This window comes from Meles meles, chromosome 1 (assembly GCF_922984935.1).
Source record: "Meles meles chromosome 1, mMelMel3.1 paternal haplotype, whole genome shotgun sequence".
Taxonomy (NCBI): domain Eukaryota; kingdom Metazoa; phylum Chordata; class Mammalia; order Carnivora; family Mustelidae; genus Meles; species Meles meles.
The window spans coordinates 36,014,530-36,034,888 of NC_060066.1; the positions used below are offsets into that span (position 1 = coordinate 36,014,530).

The 20,359-nt window shown below is 38.2% G+C and overlaps 1 protein-coding gene across 5 annotated transcripts in view; it reads left to right on the forward strand.

Moving 5' to 3' along the window:
• Window positions 1-20,359, forward strand: part of NCALD (neurocalcin delta) — a 371,716-nt gene that overhangs the window by 284,476 nt on the left and 66,881 nt on the right. The window contains exon 1 of one of the 5 annotated variants that reach the window (XM_046016606.1): window positions 13,027-13,192. The exons of the other annotated variants lie outside the window; for them this stretch is intronic. The gene's annotated coding sequence lies outside the window, so the exon portion shown is untranslated. Of the gene's footprint in view, window positions 1-13,026; window positions 13,193-20,359 lie in introns of those variants that run through there. 5 annotated transcript variants of the gene reach the window in all.

A 20,359-nucleotide genomic window follows, 5' to 3' on the forward strand; every position in this document is an offset into this window, starting at 1 on the left:
CTTGCTGTATCTTTAGGTGGTGGAAGGGGCAATGGGGCTCTTTGGACCCTTTCTATAAGGGCTTCATCCTCATGACCCAATCACCTCTCAAAGGCCCCGCCTCCTAATACCATTACATTGGAGGTTAAGTTCTTGACAAATGGATTTAAGGGGGACATGAACATTCAGATGACAGCAATTTCCTTTTCTTTCCCAGCTTCTAGAGGCTGCCTGCATACTTCGCTCATGGCTCCCTTCTCTGTCTTCAGAGCCAGCAACATTGGGCTAAGACCTTTTCAAGCTGCCATCTTTCTGCCTGTCTTCCATTTTTAAGAACCCTCGTGATTACATTGGGCTCATCAGATAATCCAAAATAGTCTTTCTATTTTAAGGTCAGCTGATTGGCAACCTTAATTCACCTTTGATATGTAAAATAACATACTCACATGCTCCTGGGATTAGAAGAGAGAGGTCTCAGAGGGTGGGGGAAAGGGAGAGTATTAATCTATTATGTTACCCAAACACAATAAGTGAAATAAGCAGTCTGATAATTAAGACAATAGTCAAGAAGATGGATACCTCCTTTAGTAAAATGTCTTTCTAAAAAGTTATAATCAATCATTTTTTTCTGTAATTGAATTAGATTTTATATGCACCAGAGGAAGTAGTTATGCTCTAAATGTTCTAATTAATTATTTTGCTACATTAAGATTTAGATACATTTGATTTTATTAAGGCAAGATTCACATATTTTATAGTGTTAGAACATTTGTTCTATCATTGCATTTTAGGGGCACCTGGGTAGCTCAGTGGGTTAAGCCTCTGCCTTTGGCTCAGGTCATGATCCCAGGGTCCTGGGATCGAGCCCCGCATCGGGCTCCCCATTTAGCGGGAGGCCTGCTTCTCCCTCTCTCTTTCTCTCTATGCCTACTTGTGATCTCTCTCTGTCAAATAAATAAATAAAATCTTTAAAAAAAAAAAACATTTGTTCTATAGTTGCATTTTAAAAACCTATAAATTTGCAGTTCTTGGAATATATGGTATGTGCTTTTTTTGGGATGGCGTTTTTAGAAGCGAAGCTAATATTGGCAAACTAATAAACTAGTGTCCTATTTTCCCTCTTTTATGAGGAATAAATAATTTAATAGGCTAAAGAGGATTCTTTGCTGTGGTTTTAATTGTCATTAAATGCTACTAAGTAGAAATATAGGCTATGGAAATATAGATTCATAGTTCTGATATTAAGAACTATCATAATTTACTCTTAAAGGAATTCAATGAAAACAGAAAGTCACACTCTAAGTAAATTTGTTTTTTTAGAAAGCACTGCTTAGGGTAAACTGGATCTTACTAAGCATATCTGTTAATTGTTATTTAATTAGTTGTGAATATTAGCTTTGTCTCTTGAACTATAGCAGATGCACTACTAATTTGAAAATCATTCTTTATAACCACCTTGCAAGGTAGTTATTCGTGTTTACATTTCACAGATTAAAAAAAAATCAAGGCTCAGAGAGGATAAGTAAATTGTCCAAAGTCACCAAGATAAAAAGTCATATGTGGGAAGCCTACATTTAAGTGAGTGTACCCTACCCTAAAGCTCATACCCTTTCCATTCTAACATGGCAAAAATCCTTGATGCCAACAATTTGCACAAAAACTCAACAAAACGTATGACTTCAGGCTAAAGATGAATTTCAGGATTGCTTCCCTCTTGTTGATAGGAATTGCATTTTCAACAGGCGCCACAAGGAAACCATCTAGATTTTTCACTCCTTTTGGGTTTATTTCCTTATCCCTTGGAAGTAGGAAATAATAGAATCCTTGATGATTTGTGAAAGTCAGGCTTATAAATGTGCAACAGTATCAGTCTGACAGCAAAGAAAGAGTTATGGCTCTAAAGCAATCTTTCTAAAAAAGCAAAACCAAAGATCTTATTACAATATTTGCTTTAAATGTATTAGATGTTGCTGATGGAAAAGTGGCATTTTGCAGCTTTTCTTTTGTATGGGAAATCAAATATAAAGATGATTTGTGGACAGGTTTTCTATAAAACAAAATCCTTAGTTTGCTATGAGTAATTCTCTCTCTTTGTAAAAAGAATTTATTTCTCTCATTCAATCTATGAAAATGCAGGCAGGGTGAAAGAAGAGGCCATTTTTATTCTTTGAATGATATTGTTGTCTCTTTTCTCCTATTTCTTTATCTTCAAGCCATGTGATTCCTCAGTGTCCAGAAAGACTTTAAGGAGTCTTTCATGAATACTATAACTAAAGAGTAGTAGTTCCATTATTTGGAGAAATGAAGAGCTGTTATCTAGGACTTCTGCTGCAATGCTTTTGGATATATTACAATTTGTTTTCTTCTCTAAGAATTCCTGGAGTTTCATGAAATTCCACAAGCTTATTTAACATGTGGCATTTCCGTTGCACAAAATCCCCAACTTTTAAAAAAATTTTTTTGAAGTAAACACTACACCCAAGGTGGGGCTCAAACTCATGATCCCGAGGTCAAGAGTCACGTGCTCCGTGGACTGAGCCAGCCACGTGCTTAAATAAGGTGTCCCTATCCCAGGGTCCTAGAATGGAGTCCTGCATTGGGCTTCTTGCTCAGAGGGAAGACTGTTTCTCCCTCTGCCTGTCATGCCCCCTGCTTGTGCTCTCTCGCTGCCTGACAAATAAATAAATAAAATCTTCAAAAAAAATTTTTTTTTAAGATTTTATTTATTTATTTGACAGAGAGAGATCACAAGTAGGGAGAGAGGCAGGCAGAGAGAGAGAGAGGTGGAAGCAGGCTCCCTGCCAAGCAGAGAGCCCGATGCGGGGCTCGATCCCAGGACCCCGGGATCATGACCTGAGCGAAAGGCAAAGGCTTTAACCCACTGAGCCACCCAGGCGCCCCTCAAAAAAAATTTTTTTTAGGGACTTTCCCTTTCTCACTCTTTCTCCCCTCAACCACCACAAGTCCGGAGGAAAGTAATGTAGAACTAGAATGACAGCTTTTCTCCATGAAGGCTTCAGGGCCCAGGCTTCTTCCAGCTCACTTCACCATCCATCTCTAGGGTATACAGCCCACCTCCCCATGGTCCACAGTGGCGGCCATTGCCTCCATGCTCCCAAGCAGTAGGATGGTAAGTGATATGAAAAAGAAAAGTCTAAGGGTTCAGACAAGTTTGTTTGCTCATTTTTTTTTTTTTTAAGGAAGTTCCTGGAAGCAACATGTGACATATCCATTTACATCCAATCCGCCTGTCCTTAAGCCACAAAGCTACAGGGGAGGCTGGAGAAGTCTTTATTCTGAGCAGCTATTTCCCAGCGAAGGATTCTATTTCTGTGAAGGAGAAAATGGATATTGGGGGACAACTAGCAGCTGCAGACATAATAACTGCTCCTTTAGATCTCCGAAGGGCCACAATGTGAACCGAAGGATTCTATTTACTCTTTGTAACATCAAGGAGCAATGTAGAAGTGACGGGAAAGGGACATTTGGGTCATTATAAGTGAGAACTTTCTAACAGCTGGAACATTCCTACAATGGATGACTTGACATATTGTAGTAGAGAGCTCATTCTGTTTGGAGGGTCTTCAAGCACCAGGTTGGAAGAAAGATAGGACTGGCTGACCACTAAGATAGCTTCTAGTCCAAGAACCTGTGAAATCTATTATTTCTTAACATCTGTAGGATCCATAATGATGTCCTTCTTAAAAATTACAGATATTAGTGATTTTTTTTTCTTGCTCATTCTTCTAGGTGCTTATAAATTCTATTAATTTGTTTAAAGAATCAACTCTGGCTTTCTCATTTTCTCTATTGCACATTGTTTTCAACTGAATTAATTTCTGCCGTCTCCATAATTTCCTTCCTTTTACTTTCTTTGTTTTACTTTGCCCTTTTTCTCCCCAACTACTTGAGGTAGAGACTTAGGGTGTGGATATTCAGCCTTTTAAAAAATTAAATGCTTCAAAATAATAAAACCTTTAAAAAAAAAAAAAAAGGGACACCTGGGTGGCTCAGTATGTTAAGGGGCTGCCTTCGGCTCAGGTGATGATCCTGGGGTCCTGGGATTGAGTCCCACATTGGGCTTCTTGCTCAGTGGGGAGCCTGCTTCTCTCTCTGCCTCCCTGCCTTTGCCACTCTGCCTGCTTGTGCTCTCTCTCTCTCTCTCTCTCTGACAAATAAATAAATAAATAAATAAAATCTTTAAAAAAATTAAATGCTTGTATTGGTTCAGGGTCAACTGAAATACAATCATGAAAGTAAACCCTAGAGGATAATACAAGGGTGCTATTCGTACCACTGTTTTCAGTGACTGCCCACTCACCCTGGGAAGACTAGTTTTAATGCAGCTCTCCTTGTCTCTTGCCCTGATCTCTGCTATGCCGTCTGCCACATTTGGTATCACACCCAACTGTTAGGCTTCACTAATTTTTTGCTGATTGGGTTAGTATTTCTTACGATGCTCTGGGGCATAAATTGCTCCATAATCATCCAGTTACATTCATCAAAGGGTTTTTAAGGCCAGTCTTTGTGGTTTGTTTGACTCCACGAGGGCTCTTTTTAGCTGCCTCTTAGCTGGTTCTTTCTGGTAAACTACTGGTCTGCAGGTTAGCTTTTGCCCTTTTATCAGCCTCCTATGAATTTTTACCACCCAAATGTCCATTGTTTTCAAGAGCACCCTTAAACTTGAACTTCCCCACACTCTATTTCAAATAAAGTCATTTCCCTTGGGAAGATCGTCAGAGTATTCTTACGGATTGCCTCTGAAAAAAACTCTGAATAACTACTCTGGGCCCTGGACAATGGTGGTAGCTTCTGGGCTTCTCAGATAGCCTCTGACTTAGACTCTCTGTCCTACAAGTGAACTGGGTTGAAACCAGTAAGGCCCCAGCATTTTTATTTTTTTACCTATTGTACCTGGAGTAGAACCTATACTCTCCGTGAGTGGGTCTGAGGTAGAGGAAGGGAGCCGCCAACCTCTTAGCTGTACTCATCAGGAATTAACACCAGAACAGGAGAAATGCTGATGGCCTGCCTTTCCCAGTGAGGTTCTATATCCTTTGATTGAGGTAGAAAGAGCTCTATCTTATTGGTCACAATTTCCCAGAATTTAGCTTCCATCAAACTGAGCTGAGGGATTGGGGAGGAAGTGGGTCATGACTCAAGTGCCACAAACTCTAAATGTTCTTATCAAGTTTAGCACATTTTCTTGAATAAACATTTCTTTGTTGGCTATATGTCATAAATAAGATTTTCAGAGACTTTATGATATTTTAAAGTATTTTTCACTGGTTATACTTGTTTCACTGGGGAGCAGGTCCATGGAGTTCCTCGAAGTGCCATTCTAAAAGTAGAACTTGTGTGTGTGTGTGTGTGTGTTTTAACATATCTACACATTTCCATTAATGCGTTAGATGCATGCAAGTTTTGATGCATGGTATTTTGTTGCTCAGTTCAAAATATTTTTAAATTGCAATGTAACCTTTTTAATGCATGGGTTACTTAGAAATGTATTGCTTGGTTTCCATTTAGAGGTTTTCTATTTGTCTTTCTAATATTGATTATTAGCTTTTCTCCACTGTGTACAAAGAGTATACTCTGTGATTTTGATCATTTACAATGTGTTGAGACATACCTAGGGTCCAGCATGTAGTCAATATTGTTAAATAGATTTGAGGAAAAAGATGTATATTTTGTAATTGAGATTATCCTTCATATGTTAATTAAGCCAGGTTGCTTAATTTGTCATTGAAATATTCTGTATTTCTACCTTTCTTTCCTATTTGTTTTATGAGTTATTGAGAAAGATATGATAAATAAGTACTATGATTATGGTTTTTTCTACTTATATCTTAATGTTATTTTATTAAGTGCATATGCATATTCAGAAAAGTGAATTATGAAGTTTTCCTCTATATCTCTAGTAGTATTTCTTGCTTATATGACTATCAACTACTATTTCTTGATAGTAATATAGCTGCACCAGCTTTTGCTTGGTAGTTTGTATATCACTTCCCATTTCTTATATTCAGGAAAGTTAGAATTTGCTTATTAACACAATCTGATGTTTGTGGTCTTTTAACCAAAATATTTCATCAGTTTAAGTATTTTGGTAATGATTTATGTTTGAGATTAAATCTTTGATATTACTATTTATCCTATTATTTTCTTTCTTTTTTTCCCTCCTTTCCTGCTTCTTTTGGGCATTGAGTAATTTTAAAAATGATTTTCCTAATCTATTAGTTTATTAGAATGCATTTCTCTTTTATTCTTTTTAGTGGATACAAGGATTGCACTGTGAATCCTTACCTTATTAGAAACTTATTAATTAGTATTTTTATCAGAATACAAGCATCTTAGAACATCTTAATTCTCTCTTACCTTCTGTGCTAACTTAGCCCTATATTTTGAATCTACATATATTTTAAGCCCCACAAGACATCATTTTAGAAAATCAGTAATCATTTAGATTTATCTATATAACAGTTGCCCTTTCTATATCTCTGTGTTTCCATCTGAGATTATTTCTTCCTCCCTAAACAACTCTTTAGAAATTTATTGTAATAATTTTGAAACAAATTCTCTCAGTTGTTGACTGAAAATGTCTCATGTTATCCTCATTTAAAAAATGTAATTAAACTTTTATTTTGCATTAAGTGTAGATTCACATGCAATTGAAAGCACCAATACAGAGAGAATCCAAATATCTTTTATCACTTTCCCTTAAAGGTGACATTTTGCAAAACTGTAGTACAATATTACAACCAGGACATTGAGGTTCATACAGAAGTTGTCAAGGTGCAGAACTTTCATCACCACAAGGATCTTTCATGTTGTATTTTTACAATGTAAGCACTTCTCTTCCACCCATAGCCAGTTTAATCTCTGGAAACCACCAATCTGTTTTTCATTTCTATAACTTTGCCATATCAATAATGTTGTATAAATGGATCATTATAGTATGTGACCTTTTGAGATTAGTTTTTTCACTCAGGAATATTCTCTGGATATTCACGCAGGGTTTTTTGTGTATCAGTAGTCCGTTCCATTTTAGTATTGAGTAGTGTCTGAAGGTGTAGATATACTAAAATTGTTTATCCGTTTACCTATGGAAGGCATCTGGGGATACCTGGGTGGCTCAGGTTGTTAAGCAATAACTCTTGATTTTAGCTCAGGTCATGAGCTCAGGGACTTGGGATCCAGCCCCACACTGGGCCCTGTTGTCAGCACAGAGTCTGCTTGAAGATTTCTCTCTCCCTCTGCCCCTCCGCCGAGTTGTATGAGTGCACACACACAGACACGTGATTTCTCTCTCTCAGATAAATAAATCTTAAACCAAAAAAAAGCATCTGAATTATTTCCCATTAGTGACCATCACAAAGTTATAAACTTTTGTGTGCAAGCTTTTAACTTAAGTCTTCATTTTCTGAAATACCAGGAGTACAACTACTGAGTCATATGGTAGTTGCCTGTGTAATATTTTTGAAAAACTGCCAAACCATTTACCATAGTGACTGTGTCATTTTACAACCCCACCAGCAATGTATGAGTGATTCAGTTTCTTTGCATCCTTGCCAGCATTCAGTATCCTCACTACTTTTTATTTTAGTCATTTTGATAGTTGTGTAGTGATATCTCATTATGGTTTTGGTTTGTTTTTTTTTAACTTGCATTTCCCTAATGGTTAATGATGTTAGAAAATCATTTCATGTGCTTATTTGTCATCTGTATATATTCTTGGGGGGAAATGTCTCTTCCTGTCTTTTGCTGATTCTCTAATTGGATTGTTTGTCTTACTGTTGAGTTTTACTATTAAAAAGTCTTCTGTTTTGCCTATAAAGTTAAGATGACTTTATGGTCTCACTGCTTTTAAGAAATTTTGTCTTTGTCTTTAGCTTTCAGCAGTTTGGTCATGATGTATTTATGTGTGATTTTCTTTGTAGTTATCCTGTTTGGGTTATATAGGGCTTCTTAAATCTGTTGTGTTGTAAATTCTGGAAATGTCTCAGCCAATTCTCTTCAATTATTGTTTCTGTCCTCCCTCTTTTCTCTTCTTTCCTCTTCCAAATGCACATGTTAGCCTTTCATCATGTCCCACGTCTCTTACATTGTTTTCTGTGTTTCTCATTCTTCTTTTCTTCTTATACTTCCGTCTAGATAGTGTCTGCTGACCTACCTTTCCTTTCACTATTTTTCTCTTTTGATATATCTTCCTTACTCTCAAACCGATCTATTGAATTCTTAATTTCAGTTATTGTACTTTTCAGTTCTTTATGTTCTTTATGTTCCTTTTTCATAGATTTAATTTTTTTTAACAGGTGGAATTATCCTTCTGGCCATTTATTTTCTTGAACATATTAAAATTATAGCTATTTTTAATTCCCTGTCTGATAACTACAAAAGGGGAGTCACGGTTGGATCTGTCTCTACTGTCTATTTTTTCCTCTTGGATTTTGGTCAGTTAGACCTATCTCTTGGCATGATTAATGATTTTGGACTGAATTGGAAGTGGTGTGTGAAAAATGATAGAGGTTCTATATGCTGTCATCTTTCTTTAGAGAGGGTTAATTTTTTTTCTAGAAGATAGTTAGAATAGGGACAAATTACCTTGATCTAACTAGGCATTGTAAAATTTCTAGGATGGGTACTGGTGTTTGTGAGGATGCCTCTATCTCCTGTTTTCCACTACTTCCATGGCACAGCCTTTGAGTTAGGAGGCTTGAAAACTCAGGGTGTTGACCAGCTCCAACTCCTTGGAGAATCCTGAACTCTAATTTTTGTCTCCCCAGCACTATAAGACTGCTAAACTCTCCCTTCATGTTTTAATGCTCTTTGCTGCAGTTTTATGTTTTACTTCTTGTTCTTTTGCTTAACATCAGTTAGGAATTGGCAAATACTTCAATGGGAAAACAGTTCAGGAAGTTAGTATCACTTCTCTCTGATACCTTTTTTTTAAAAAAAATCAGGATCTCAATACCCAAAGTCGTCTGTGCATTTAAATATTTGTATTCCCAATTTTTATCTCTCTAGTCTCCGAAAGTGCTAGCAGCCCCACACCACTTAAGAATTATCAAATAATTTGAGGAGAAAAGCAGCAGATAACGTGGAAAATGTTGGGCTTCTATCAATAGATTTTTCCTTTTATCTGAGATCTTGGAACTTAAGGATTTTTCTGCCTTTGCTGTTCTTTGATGCCTTCAACCACTTTTTTTTTTTAACTTCAGCTTTTATTGTTATCTCAGTGAGAATATTGGCTTGAACACATGAAACTCCATCATAATGGGCAACAGAAGTTACCCAAGCAAGTTCAATCCAAAGAGTTGCTTCAGTGAAAACTATAATAATTTGGGCACCGTTTTATTCAGGATATTTTCACTTTGCACTTTGTCCATTTTCCTTGATTCAAATCTTCCTGATTAGATTTTTTTGCCATATTTTTGCCATATTACTCATTAGGCCAAAACTAGATTGAGATCATTAGAGTTCTCAGATATAGAAAAGATAAATTGGTCTTCTCTCCCTCATAAGAAATTGAAAAAAAAAAAAAAAAACAATCCTCATGTGGAAAATAAACATAAGATACAATTCAGTTCTTTCTAAAAATATATCAAATGTAATTTATTTCCCAGAATTTATGAAGCCAGGCTTTCCAGGTATAGATCCTGGCTCTGTCATGTACTAGGTAGGCAAGGTACTTGTCATCTCTATGCTTAGGGTTCATCAGCTGTGAAATGTGAAAAAGAAATAACACCTGCCTCCTAGGGTTATTGTAGTGAATGATTTAATATCTCTGCAGCACTTAAAACAATGCTTCACATGTATTAAGTGCTCAATTAATGTCACTTACTATAAAAGATTATCCAGCGTCAACAGTAATAGCCATAAAATACATCAGCATATAATTTATGAACACTCGTGAAAAGTATTCATGATTTAGTAGAGATAAGTTTGATTTACTTGGGAAATTTACTTAAACCCTTTCATTGCTAGAAAATTTTGTGATAACTCCACAGTTTTATTTTTATTTTTCCTTCCTTTGCATTTTTGGGGTGCTGAGGGGAGGCTCTTTCTTCTCTGTTAGGGGGGAGAAAAGAACCATTTCTTTCTGTTGCTCAGCAGTGATTTCCCATTAGTTGAGACACTCAGCATTTACTGAGCACTCTTTGTGAGTTGTAGAAATGAATAAGAGTGTGTCTTTTGCCTATAAGTCTTTGTAGACTTATCAGAGTCAGAAGGACAAACCCGAAATGACATACACATTAAGCCATCTACCCAATGGCAGGGAGTCCGAATTTTAGAATACATTAACTTTATAATCCTCACAACAATCTTAGGATGTAGGCACTGGTAATCAGAGGATGGGAGTAACTTGCCCAGATGAGATTTGAACCCAGTGTCTCCAAAAAATAGATAGCTCCATGGCCTTCCCACTAATGTTAAGATGGGGAGACAGGAACATTTTTACCTAGAAACATCAAATAAAAGTCCGTCTATAGTTTTCTACTCAGTGACCCATACTACCTGTTATTTTAGGTGTGTGAACCTGAGTCAGACTCCTTCTTTGGTTTTTATCAATTATTTCCGGTAAAGTGGTCAAACTAATAATAGGCAGCCTTGACATTCATACAGCAAGTGAAAACTATGGTGCAGAACTATTTTTGAATGGGTATTTTTAAAATTCAATGAATCATTTTCACCTAAAAAAATGAGTTGTCATTTAAAAAGTAAAGGGACATATATTCCCTCAATGTGACGGGCTGTGAATGGAGAAACCCTTTTCTGTATTTCCTATAATATTTTCAACTACATCCGGATTAATTAGCCAAATTGGTAGAAACTTTTGGCTCCAAAGAGATCATCACCACGATTTCAACGCTGCAGGTGACTGGTAGCTTCTTTAGCTGTAAGAAGAATTTCTAATCCTAGGTAGTTTGCCAAGGGAAAAATGAGTGATAACAGGTGGGAAGCATGCTACAGAAAGAAGGATTTAAGCGCATCTGTCTTTCATTTGGAAGGTCAGTCCACTGAGTATTCTAACTTATAATGAGTTTAAGCCCAATCAATCTATAGTAAGGTATACCTAGTCTTAAAAATGATCAAAAATTCAAAACGAAAAGGTGTTAGATTTTGCTAAATTTCTAACTAAATTTCAAATGAAAGCCCTTGAATTTTCGGCATTTTCAGAACCAAGAACTTCTTGTTTCAGAGGACATCACCTAACGGCAGAGATGGGTACTGCAGCTTTCCTCAGGCTCGAGCTGCAGAAAGAGAAAGAGTTAGGCAGCCAGGGGATCTGGAGTCTGAGAGATGCTAAAGCAGGCAGCTCATGGGAGGTGGGGCCCTGGAAGTCTGGAAGGACCTGCTTTCCCTCCTCTCTGCCCTTCCACGCATTACTACGATATGCATTTCTGAACAGAAACCCAGAACGATAGCTGGAACAAACTGCAAAACGATGAATTGTGGCTGTTGCAGAAATCTGACCCGGGTGAGACCTGATCCATCTAGATGGACATTGGGTTCAATGAGCCCCTTGTTGTTGTGTCGACAGGTAAATTCCCGCCTGTCCTGTCTCTGAAATCACTGTAGCATGGCAGCTTGATTTGACTTTTGCACTGCTACAGCTAATAGCATCAGGAGCGTAGCTGTTCAGATACAAATCTGTCTTTCCTCCCAGTTAGGGCTAGTACAGAAGTGAAAGAAGAGAAAGCTGGAATAGGAGGATTTTATAGCCACAGTTTGGACATTGGTCTTATTGTCCAACGAGAAGCAATTTCTGACAATGAAGAAATTTCCTTCTTTTCAAGTGGCTCAGGTGGTTTAGCTTCCTTTTATATTTTGGAGCACCCTGGAGCAACTTTTTTTTTTTTTTAAGAGCCAGAATAGAAATCCTGATGACACTAGCCTGGAAAGGTCCTTCCTTCGGGTCCCGAGAGCAGGCTCTCTCCCCTTGCCTTTTAGCCCTTGTGCCCTCTGAATGAGTATACATGTTCTGCGTGTGTTTTCCAGAATACCTTCATTTCATTTTGTTTAATTGACTTCCTGTTAATAGAGAGGGAGGAGGCCCTGGGAAATAAGCACGTGGCCTGAGTTAGAAATAAGCGGGGCTGGTGCTAAAGGAAATGAAGCTGAAGTTAGAAAATGTGCAGGACCGTGCGGGACCGTGCAGGACTGTGCCTTTATTCCCTGCTCTAGGCTCTCACTGCACTCGGCGTTTGTGGGGCAGTCCCCCATTTACTCTGCCCCGAGCCCCAAAGGACTGTGCCTGAGAGCATTAGGAGGAGAGGATTTGGCCCCTGTATGGTGACCTCCCCACGAGGGTCTAAACGGGTTCTAAATGTACTCATGAGGTCGTTTTAAAGTGGTGCCATTTTACTACTCGTCATTCTTGCATAGACATTTTATAGTGCAGGACTCCGGAATTCAGCCCCCTTCCCCCCCTCTCCCGCCCCTGCCCCATCTCCCTCTGTGTCGGGGTCATTAGATCCTCTCAGCCGACTCTGGGCCACTACCCCCGTGTTTCTTGTATTTCTTTCCATCGCTAGCATGGTCTCAGGACCTCGACGTGGATTCTTGCAGGGTTAAGACATCTTTTCTTCCAACTCCCCTTGAGTTTCTGTTTCTATCCCTTTGCTTACAAATAGCTTTAATTAGCTCAGAAAACTACCCCCCCCCCCACCCAGGATTTTTCAGTTTCTCTCCTTCTGCTCCAGAGAGAGACACGCATGCTTCGTGCTTGTGATAACGAGACCAGTGGCAACTTCAGAGCGACAGATGCATTTTCCTGCAGGGAACTGTAACGAACAGACACCAAAGTCTTAAAGAGGAAAGTTGTAGGCAACGTTTGAGTCGCAGCCTCGGAGGTTGAGGGCATTGGGGAGCTGTCCGTGATGATTGTGGGGTGCGTGTGTACACACACACACACACACCCTACAGTGACAGATGACCTATTGAAATAATTTCAGAGCCGTTCTGTGGTTGCTACGACAACCAATGCTCTCTTGGCTTTCATCTGGCCATGTGACAGGGACTTTGACGTCAGCTGGAGGCAGAGTCTGTGGCTGAGTCCACACAGTCAAAGGCCTGGGAGAATCTGGTGGATGCTGGCCGCTCCTGCTGCTGCTTGCTCTACTCCTGCTGCTGCTCCTACCGCCGCACCCCTGCTTCCCCTGGGGCCGCAGAGCATGGACTGTTAAATCTTGCACTTCTTTGGTGTGAGGTAATTAGCCTGCTTTATACACAGTAGTTATATGTTTTATAGATGACTGTGTTTTTCCCCCCTCTCTTTTACCTCCTACAAGTTTATCGTCATGGGCAATGATTGTTGTACCAGGGGGAAAAATGTGAAGCAGCTTCTAGTTGCTAATTTTGTGCGGAGTCTCTGGAATTCGGTTAAATTTGGATTAATGTTCTCTGAAGTAAGTTAAAATATAATCGCCTTTCTTGCTCAACACTTGCTAACATGACATTATTCAGAGATACAGATTTTACAGCTTGAGCCAAACATTCCCCGTTGAATTCCAGGAATCCTCCCTTCAGCATTGTTTTGGGTTTAAAGACTCCAGCATAGTCTTGCAATATGTTACTAACTGCTTTTTTTCTTTTTTTTCTTTTTACGATTGTTACCCCTTCTGAATCAGCCTAGTGTAGTTTGGAATTTGGTTTCTATCTTGTTTGCGGCATGCATAATTAGCAACAATAGGCACAGCGGGAAAGAACATTATACTTTGAAACAAAAGTTGGGATTTTTTTCTTGTAAATAGGGTAGTCTGAAAATACCAGGGAAACTGTCAACAGCTTCCTGTTTAGAGAAAAATAATCTGGGATATGCCAAGGAAATTGGGGTGGAACCTCTTATGTGTGTGTGCATGTTGTTGGTTTTGGTTGTTAGAGCAAAGTGCACGTTTTCAGGATCTTCCTCTGAAAATTCAGCTATGAAGAGAATGGCATTGGGTAGTCTTCACGAAGGAGTCATACAAGCTGCTCTTGTATTTAGGAACTGAAAACTTGCCCACAGAAGGAAACAATAGTAGATGTTACTTTAATTCAAATCCAGATATAAATAGTTACTAAAATTTGCTCCAGATCTTGAATGAATAATTTGGTAATAGTGATTAATAAGACTTTTTATCTCCTTATTCCTAGCACAGTATACAATGCAAACTGTTTTATTTGTACTGTTGTAGTTCCTTTTCTTCCCAAGTTTAGTAATTTTGGATTTTTCTATCATTGGATAGATTGGGTAGTTTTATAGCTAATAATTCAAAGGAAACCTCTGGCATTTAAGTTCATTGAAGCCTACATTTATAATCAGGTTTCTAAATCTTACAAATTCAACAGGAGAAATAGGAAAATTTTAAGCAGCACATTTAATATACTTACTATTTTGATGGCTAGAAAATAATGCTTTAACTGTGTATATGAATATGTATTTTGTGATATGTGACTTATATCTCAAGGTAATGCAAGAATATATTGTTCTTAGTTTTTATGTTCTTTATTAGTTTTAGAATTCTGATTGCATTTATATTTCTCCTGAAGATAAGAATTTTGAATAGTGTTTAGTTTCAGTGATAAGTGGATAATTGTGGATGCATCAATAATTTTTCAATTGCTTTCAATGACTGAATATTCATTGAACTGACTGACATTCGGTAAATCTGTTTTTGGCCAGAGACCCCACAGAGGAATTTCCAAAAAGTCTAATGTACTTACAATCAAGGCACATCTACTGAGGCGTCATCTCATCATTTAATTGATCTCATAATTATAGTAACTCAGAGGCCACATTCTTAACACCCCTAAAAATATGTTAATTGATTTGCAACATTTCAAATGAGCATGGATAGGACCGTTAGCATTGCATTTAAAAGCTCTATCTTTCATAGACTACTTTGATGTTTACTTCTTTTATGAAAAATAAGTAATTATCATTATAGCTTAGATAGCAAAGATACAGCAAAGATTTTCTATATATCTCCCTCTATGATATTTTAAATTAAAGTTACAAAATGATTATATTCAATGCCCTTATAAAACACACTGGATTTCATCAGTGTGAAATATAAGAGAACAAGTCCGTGTCGATGACAAAATGTCAATGATAAAGTTTATCACTAGAAGAGAGCACCCTATGCTATGATCTCAGAGATGCTCTAGAATCTACAGGTTTTTTTCTTGTGGCAAAATAAAAAGAAAATGACTCTCTTCAGAGTCATCTACTTAAAGCAGCTAGACTGTGCTGATTTCAAGGTCAAGTTTGTTTCAGCTTCAAAAGATAGCAGTGAGGAATGATTTGCTTGAAACCTGGTTGTTGTTTTGTGTATAGGTTCAGGGATTTTTTAACCTTTTTCGTGTCATGGGCTTCTTTGGCAACCTGGGAAAGCCTATAGACTTCTCAGAATATGCTTTTAAATGCGTATGTTAAAGTATGCAGGATTACAGAGGAAACCACTTTTATTGAAATACATTAACCAGATTTTTTTGAAATTGTGATATGTGTTTTGTTAATAACTTATTCTTAAATCATACAAGCTAGCAGCAGGTATAACTACCATCATTTTGAAGTAGTGATGCGTGTAGAAGGTATTTCGGAATATCTATACCCACCGTAATGTGATGTGAGAACATCCGTGATTTCTCTTGGTGACAAAATCACAGGTACTGTGTGTAGCCTACATTTTCATGAAAAGATATACTAAATTTCAGTTTGAGACTGGCAAAACTGAAAGTGTCATATTTTTCCCATCCAAGTTCCTGGATTCCCTTGAATTCTGTCCACTCCTGAATTAAATGGTAGGTAAGCAAGCGATGCCAAAAGTTCGTAGAACTGCATTGGACAAAACACACACCATCATTTCCACATCCAGTTCCACATGTGATTTTATTCTCTGAATGTGTGAGTTTCACAGTATTCTCGAATTTCTGTGTGAAAAGGAATGGTATATCCAGACAGCTACCAAACTATAACTTTCGTTCATTTTCCTCCTTGAAATCCGTAAACATTCTTATGTTACATGGACTGGGAAACTCTAGTCTCATTAGAAAGGAGTGAAGCGGAAGGACTTATAGTGTTAACATAAGTTATGCAAGTTAAAACCATGGACCACAGAAGTAAGACTAAAGCTAGTTACAAAATGGCTTTTATCCACTTGGAGAAAATAAGCCAGGAGTACTCAGATGAAGAATGCAGGATGTTATGTGAGATCATTCGAGAACTTACATAACTTCCCAGTGTAATGTAAAGCACATACTTGTGTGAATCCGTAAGTTGTAATATTAACTTCGTTACTCAGGATAGAGCCTGTTAGTTTATCTACCAAAGGTCCCCAGGATGGGCCACATTCAAAATGAAATGGAGAATGGAGACACTTCCTAAGTAATTTGAACTCAGGATTCTATTTGACTTATTGGTTATTTGAGAACAATACAGGAGGTATTGATATTGTTTAGCGTGACTGTGTAAGCAATTGTCTCATTCTCCTGTCAACTTTGAATTTGCAGAAGATATTGCCTACCGTTCTTCTCCAACCTACTAGGTAGCTTTGCAGTTGGTTGGCTGACATCATGTATCATTACCTTTCCAACCCTGCCTTTAGACTGTCCAAAGCTGTTCTATTACATCAGCATCCCCTGTCTCAGCGTAAGAGAATTGGAGCCGTGACATTTTGTACAAGCTGTTGTCTAAACTCAATCCAAATCCCTAACATTTGAAATGGAAGCTTAGCAATTTTCTTTCATGTGTTCTTGGGGAATTGAATTATGAGAGAGGATTTTTCTCAAACATTTTTTAGTCATGGGACAAGAAGAGAACACCTGGTTTGGGGGGTTTTGGGTCTCAGAGGCAACTTGATAAAGAAACTTGGAAAAAGTCTAAAAATCTCTGACTCCCAGCTGTACTGTTTGCCTCTTTGATGGCAGGTGTTTGAAATTTGAACTTCAGAAAGGAATGTGCCATTACTCTTCATGAAATCAACTGTTATTTAAATCGTGCCCCATGATGGAAATCTGACTAGAAATAGCATCCCAAAATATAGTTTTTTTTATTGTCTCCAGAAGTGATGCCATAAAAGTTAGTGCTCATTAAAACTTCTATATAAAAATTATATGATAAATATTTAAATTCGCTGGAGCCATGTTCTTCAGACTAAAGACAGTCTGTTCTTTCTATCTCTGCAGTGAACCTTAGTTTTTTGGGACATATTTCTATAAATGCCTTTAATTAGAGACACAGCATCTCTTTAAAATTTAGTTTACACTAATGTCAAATGTAGTATACTCAGCTGACATTAAAGTTCTATATTTGATTTGCAGGAAAGAAATCTCTTAATCTGAACGATATTCAGCTGTTGTTTGTCCTAATGGAAGGATCATTCATATTTTCTAAATTCTATCCCAATGACTGTAGGAAAAGCTAAGGCTACATATTGCTTTTGTGCAAGGATGAATCTTTTAAAGGATGATTCCAGATTTTTTTTTTTTTTTTTTTTTTTTTTTTTACTTTTATGAACTTAAACCCTATCCATTGGGGCAAATGTTGAGAAGCGTTCTATTCTTTGGCTCTGCTCAGCTGACTCCCACAGACTTTCATGTGATTCATACAACGAAAACCACAACCAATTTTGTGATGACCATATTTACAACATCCTTGGAGGTAAAAAATAGCATCCCACCAAAAGTTATCCCATCCTATGCCTTCCCAGGCATCAGATGCCACAGGAATCAAGCATTTACTAACTGACTGCCACATCCCCATATTACAGGAAGCATTTGGGGCCCCTCCCTCACATAGTTTTGAGCGATATATGCCGCTGGCATAGAAAACTCAGCTTATTTTATGAACTTCTGATTTTTGTTTGCTTGAGCTTTTACTCAAGCACCAAGTCTTCCATACATTCAACAAGCTTTGCACACCTACTGTATGCCAGGCATTAGCCCAGACACCAAGGATGCTATAGTGAACAAGCAGGCAAGGTCTCTACCATCATGGAACTTACAGTCCACTTTTAGGGATCCTATGTCTATCAACAGCCACAGCTTCTTTCTCATGGTCATGCTGGCCAGTGTAGACAAAATGAGAATTACTTTTAAAAACAGAAACAAACACCAAAACAAAAGAGACAACCAAACAACTGGGAGCCATTAGATTTTACATCTGAGTTAAACCTTCAAAGGGGCGTTCTTCAGCTGGTGAATAGTCAGCCTGATGTGTGAGCAATCTGTTCTTATCAGTGTCAAGCATTCCAGATCAGTATGCCTAGTCCTATTCTCAGTGGGCCAAAGGCTGGCTGTCTTCTAAATCAGCAAAAAAATGAGACTGGTAGGAACTGACCTAAAGAATGATTTTCTTTTAGGCAAATATGCTGTCTTATGCAAATAACAAGAGCTATTTTATTTTAAGAAAGGAATCCTTAAATTAGTAGTCCCCAAGTGCAGTTGGCCCTTCAACAACATAGGGATTAGGGGTGCCAACCCCCCATGCAGTGGGAAATCCATATGGAACTTTTGACTCCCCCGAAACTTAACTTCTAATACCCTACCATTGACCATAAGCCTTACCAATACCATAAACAGTCAATTAACAGATATTTTGTATGTTATATTATTATACACTGTATTTTTACAATAAAGTAAGCTAGAGAAAAGAAAATGTTATTAAGAAAATCATAAGGAAAAGAAAATAGTTACAGTACTATACTATATTTATCAGGAAAAAAATCCATATGTAATTGGACCCATGCATGGTTCAAATCCTGTGTTGTTTAAGGGTCAACTGTGTATCTATCTTATCTTTCTTGTACTAATCCAGTCAAGATAGGTTTACTACATAACCCCAAATCCCAATGGCATAGTACTCCCAATGGCATAATACCATTCATTTTTCCCGCTCACCTGCAAATCAGATTTAGGAGAAAGATTTTTTTTTAAGGTTTATCTATTTATTGAGAGAGAAAGAGAGAGAGAACATGAGTGGGAGGAGGGGCAGAGGGGAGAATCTCACACAGACTCCCCACTGAATGTGGAGCCCGGCGTGGAGCTCCATCTCCTGACTCTGAGATCATGACCTGAACTGAAATCAAGAGTTGGGCACTTAACTAACTGAGCCATCCAGGCACCCCGAGGAGAAAGGTTCTACTCCACACAGTTGTCCCGGAATTCAGATTTCTAGCTAGTTAAACTAATCTGGGGCAAGTCCTACATCTACAATTTGCAGATGTTACTTAGGGCAAGTTACCTAAGTCACGGTTTTCTTTCCTGGATAATATCAGTGCCTGCCTTAATGGTTGTTAAGCCAGCTTACTTGGCATAGTAAGTGACGGGTATTAGGTGTTCAATAATGTGAACTGTTATCATTAACTTTCTTCCTCTGATAGTGCTGCCAGCACCACCATTTCCCCAGCAACTGCGAAGTACCACTGCCCAAAATGGGTATCTTCCTGGTGTTACAATGGTAGCGAACGTTAAAGCTAAATAGACTTCTAGGCTCTTTTCAAAATAACTATTTTTTTCTTCTCAGCATCCAGTTTTACAAATGGGAAAACTGAGGTACAGAGAGCTTAAGTAAACAGCCCAGTGTTACACAAGGATATATAACAGAGCTCTAGGTATCTGACCCTAGAGTCCTGGCTCTTTACTCGCTGTGCTCTGTTGCTTTTTAAGCTGAGATATATTTTATTTTCCTTATCCCTAATATATTGTAGCGGATTGTACTCTCCAAAATTGGCCATATAATTATATCAGCTCCCACATACTCTTCTAGAATCTTGCCACTCACCGTAAAGAGCAGGAGTCTGTTGCCCTCCCCTTGAACCTACATAGGCTTGTGATTGGTCTAACTGATAGAGCACAGTGGAAACAATACTAGATGACTTCCAAGGTTGGGTCATAAAAAGATACAATTTCTTTGTCTCTGGGCTATTCTTTTTCTTTCACACGTGACATTTGCTCTTGGGAATCAGCTGCCATGTTGTGAGGAAGCCCAGACCATATGGAGGGGCCATATTTAGGTGTTTCAGCCAACACCCAGCACCAACCACCGCAGATAGGAGTGGGGAAGCTTTCAGAGGATTCCAGGCCCTAATTCTTAAGTGCCGCTCTCCCTCCTGATGCCAAGTAGGCCAGAGATGAGCTATCGCTGCTGAGCCCTGCCCTAAATTGCAGATTCATGAACAAAATAAACACTGTTGTTGTTTTAAGTCCATCAGTTTGGGCATTATTTCTTTTTTTTTTTTTTTAATTTATTTATTTGACAGACAGAGAGCACAAGTAGGCGGGGGGGTGGGGGCGGTGGCGGGGGAAGCAGGCTCCCTGCCAGAGCAGAGAGCCCTATGTGGGACTCGATCCCAGAATCCTGGGATCATGACCTGAGCTGAAGGCAGCAGCTTAA